This window comes from Triticum aestivum, chromosome 3B, assembly GCF_018294505.1.
Source record: "Triticum aestivum cultivar Chinese Spring chromosome 3B, IWGSC CS RefSeq v2.1, whole genome shotgun sequence".
Taxonomy (NCBI): Eukaryota; Viridiplantae; Streptophyta; class Magnoliopsida; order Poales; family Poaceae; genus Triticum; species Triticum aestivum.
Window position 1 is genome coordinate 165,568,425 of NC_057801.1, and position 4,042 is coordinate 165,572,466.

General features: G+C 59.4%; 1 pseudogene; it reads right to left on the reverse strand.

Annotated features, from left to right (window-relative positions):
- Nucleotides 1-660: 660 nt before the first annotated feature.
- On the reverse strand, nt 661-2,831 carry LOC123067424 (beta-glucuronosyltransferase GlcAT14B-like; annotated as a pseudogene).
- Between the last annotated feature and the right edge of the window lie 1,211 nt (nt 2,832-4,042).

A 4,042-nucleotide genomic window follows, 5' to 3' on the forward strand; every position in this document is an offset into this window, starting at 1 on the left:
CTCCTGCTATTTATCTGTTTTTGGAAATTGGCCTGGTCATGACCTGAGGCACATCCCACTTGAAACGTCAAAATCTCGAGGGGGCCGTATGAATTTGATCGAAATTTTATTTAGGCGTGTCGGCGTATCTTCGGACGATAAGATTTGGCCTTTGTAGACCACTCGTGATGGTCTTGTCTCCTAATGGTAAGATGTGGTGCTTCTACGGTCCAGGTGCCACGCCACCGATCAGGCAACGGAAAGCTCGGGAAGCGGTGATGTAGATGCTCGATTGCCAACATCCTCCTCCCGTCTTTTACCTCTCTTCCCCGACAGCAACCCTTCTGCTGGCTTAAGCCTTACGAGTTAAGAGTCGAGGTCTCCTTTATCCTGTTTTTCTTGCGAGATGGCGGTCTGACTCTGGCATCAGTTTCTTTCAGACGTGTTTACTTTCCATCATCTCTGTGTTTTTCAATTGAATCCTTCGATTGATTCCTGGAGAAGTTTGCACAAGATTTTATCTGGACCCAGCAGGAACTGAAACAAGAAACTCCCATGACCACATTAAACCACCTCTCTATTAGATAAGAAGAACAGCATGAGTTCATCTAATGGATGGTTGACGGATCAGTTAAAACATTTTCCTCCTCGTGAGTCCATGCACCAGCAAACCAGAGTAAGTACTGTAAAAATAGAACTAGTAATGTACCACGAAGCTCTCTATATTTCTCGCTCTATGTATGTATGAATGTATGTATATGCCATATTTAGTTATGTACGCCCTGATGCATGATTTTGTACAAACGTCGAAGGAAACGAAACGAGCACACCACACAGTGCGTGCGTGACGCTAACCTGGCTTGCACGCACGACCGACCATGTCAACCCGAGCTTAGCTACTTGCACTGGCGGTTAGCGAACGCCTCCGACCTGACGATCCGGTCCATGAGCCTGCGCAGCCTCTCGGCGCCGGGCCCCGGCCTCAGCACCCAGTCCTCGGCGCCGGCGGCGCCCTCGCAGTCCCCGCTCTCGCCGCACCAGCCTCCCGCCACGAACATCCCCGCCGCCGTGCCGTTCCCGCCGCGGCCGCCCAGCAGCTGGGCGTCGATGGCGTCGAGCACGGGGTCGTCGCGCGCGAACTTGCGGGCGAAGGGCGCGTCGCTGCGCACCATGCGGTCCATGTCCCCGAGCGTGAGCGCGTGCGGGTGCTGGCGCGGCGGCACGTCCCACTGGATGTGGTGGAGGTCGTGGTTGGCCACGGTGGGCACGAACCGGGGCGCGTTGCAGACCACCGTCTGGAAGTAGCCCTCCGGCGACGACACGAAGTTGGCGTAGTACATGAGCAGCGTCCGCGGCAGGTTGTCCCACCCCCACACCACGTACTCGGTGAAGTCCCGCGTCAGCGCCACCCACGCCGACCCCGTGTACAGCCTGAACGCCGTCGGCAGCTCCCGCCGGCCGGACGCGTAGAAGATGTCCTGCTTCTTCGACGCGTACAGCCCCGGGTCCACGATCAGCGGCTGCGCGCGCTGCCCCTGCACATCAAGCCAAGCCACGCCGTCAGTCCAGCCGCCGTAATATCGGCCGGCCGGAGGCGGGGAAGAAGGAGAAGGAAGAGTGCTCACTCCTTCCAGCCGAGGCGGCTGGTGTGCTCGATGAAGTTGACGTTGCGCGGCAGCGTCGAGAATACGTGCAGGACATCTGCGCGCGTCGCCGCAGTTAGTTAGTCAGCGGATTCGATTATGGATAGAGATCGTGTCAAGCAAAGCCGGAATATTTTAAACGGTTTTGCTGAAAAAAATAAGGCACGTACCGTCCTGGGACATGAGCGGGTAGTCGGAGGCGGAGAGGTTGATGAACCAGTCCCAGTCGCGGCTGCGGCGGAGGAGCACGGCGCAGGCGTGCAGGGTGTTGGAGACCATGGTCGGCCCGCGGTAGGTCACCATGTTGGCACGCCGGATCACCTCCACGTTGCCGACGCGCCGGAACACGGTGCTGTTGGCCACCCGCGCCGCCAGCTCCAGCCGCTCGCCCACGGGCGCCTCGCGGTCCAGGTGCACCACGTAGAGGTTGCGCGGGTGGTAGAGCGCGTGCAGCGTGCGCCACAGCCGGTCCAGGTCGCCCTTGGACCCTGAGATGAGGTACGCCAGCCGCGGCACGCCGGCGCCGGGCGGAGGCGGCGGCGGGGTCGCTGGGGCCTGCGCCGGCTCGACGAGGGCGGCGCGGCCGGCCGGGAGGAAGGAGAAGAAGGTGGCCGAGACGGGGGACAGCGACGACGACGACGTCGTCACGGTGAGCGTGACGGCGAGGAACAGGAACACGGTGATCGCGCCCGAGAGCGTCCACCTGCTCTCGAGCAGCGTCGCCACGGCGCCGCTCGGAAGCAGGGACGACACGCCGCCGCTCGGCAGCAGGGACGACACGCCGCCGCTCGGCAGCAAGGACGACACGCCGCCGAGGCCGGCGCGCGGGGACTTGCTCGACGCGGAGTAGTGCTCGCCTCCGCCGCCGGCGCCGGCGCGCGGAGACTTGGACGACGGGGAGTACTGCTCGTCTCCGCCACCTCCGGCGCCAGAGCCGCGAGGGGACGTCTTGGCGGACGACGGCGAGTGGTTGCCGGCCCCCATGCTGCCGCGCTCGCGTCGATCGCCCACGCCCGCGCCCGCGCGCGCGCTATCACAACTGTCAATTCTCCCGAGGATCACGTAGGCGAACCGCCACCGAGCCCGCGTGGACGCGCTATGTAGGATACGAGGTGCAAAGAAAAGAAGAATTCCTTGTCGCGATAGACAAAAGGAATCGGCCGGTGGACCAACGTCAAGTGGGGAGGGGAATTTGGTCGCGAGGTTAGGTTAGGTTAATCCCAATCCCTTTGATCCGATCAACGGGGGCGACGGGAGCTTGAAAACGAGTGGAATTGAAGGCGATGGCGATGAGCAGACGACCGAAGATCCCAACTATTGACCAGTTGTTGGAACACTTGATCGATCGATCAATCCATCAATCAATCAACGACGGCACCTTCGTCACAGAGGATGATGAAATCAACCAACCAAGAAGAGGATGATCGATCGAGCGATCTAGTCGAGCAGGGAGAGAGAAAGTAAGGGAGAGTAGATCGATGGTGGAGGAGGAGGGGAGATGGCAGGTATTGCGGGGGGAGCGGTTACTATTAATTGTAGCCGGAGATGAGGATCATGAGACGATATATAGTGCGCGGGAGAAACTAAACAAGCACTAACATATTCGGGCGGAGTGGCGCGCGGCGGCCCGGCAAGTGGCGAAGCTGCCCCGGCTAACACGGCCGTTACCCCGAAATACCATCCACTGCTCCGTACCGTACGCGCCCTCCTCTCCTCCTCCGTACGCAATGCGCTCCCCTGCTCCCTCGCTCCACACACGCAAATTTTCCCTCTCGTTGCTTCTGTCGCATCATGCACGGACTCTATTTTCCCCTCTCTATACCAGTTCTTCTTTCACGCGACGACATTGGTCAAACTAGGAGCAGTACGACGTTAGGCTAACTCCAATGCTAGATGCCGTCCGGACGTCCGCTTTGTCCAGAAATCGTCCGTTTGGGATGGGAATGGGGTGGCAAATAGTCAGCGTTCCGAAGTGCAGCCCTGAACATGCATATCAGAAGGAGCTAGCGGCAAGCGATCAAGGCCCGGTTCCGACAAGTGAAGCAAGCGCGGGAGGAAGCGTTCAAGCAGAAGGCCCGGCCCAATGGCCCAGACGCAAAGCCAACCCGCGCAAGTGGCTGAAGGACTATTCCACGGCCCGTTAACTGTGTTAACGGTCGTTAGTTTAAATAGGGCATCTCTCTTTCTATTTCAATTTGGCTACGAATTGGATGACGGCTTCGGCCGGTGTAATCGGATAGCCGTGTGGGTGGATGGGAGGCTAGCTACCAAAATTTTTCCCCAAATTCAAATTCAAATCCCTAATCCTCTCCGATCCGAGTGCCTGCTTACAGTTGGTATCAGATTCAGCGGTCCTGGAGCTGCCGCGGCATCACCACGGGACACGATGGCAAGATCGGCTGCGAACGTAGGCGATGGAC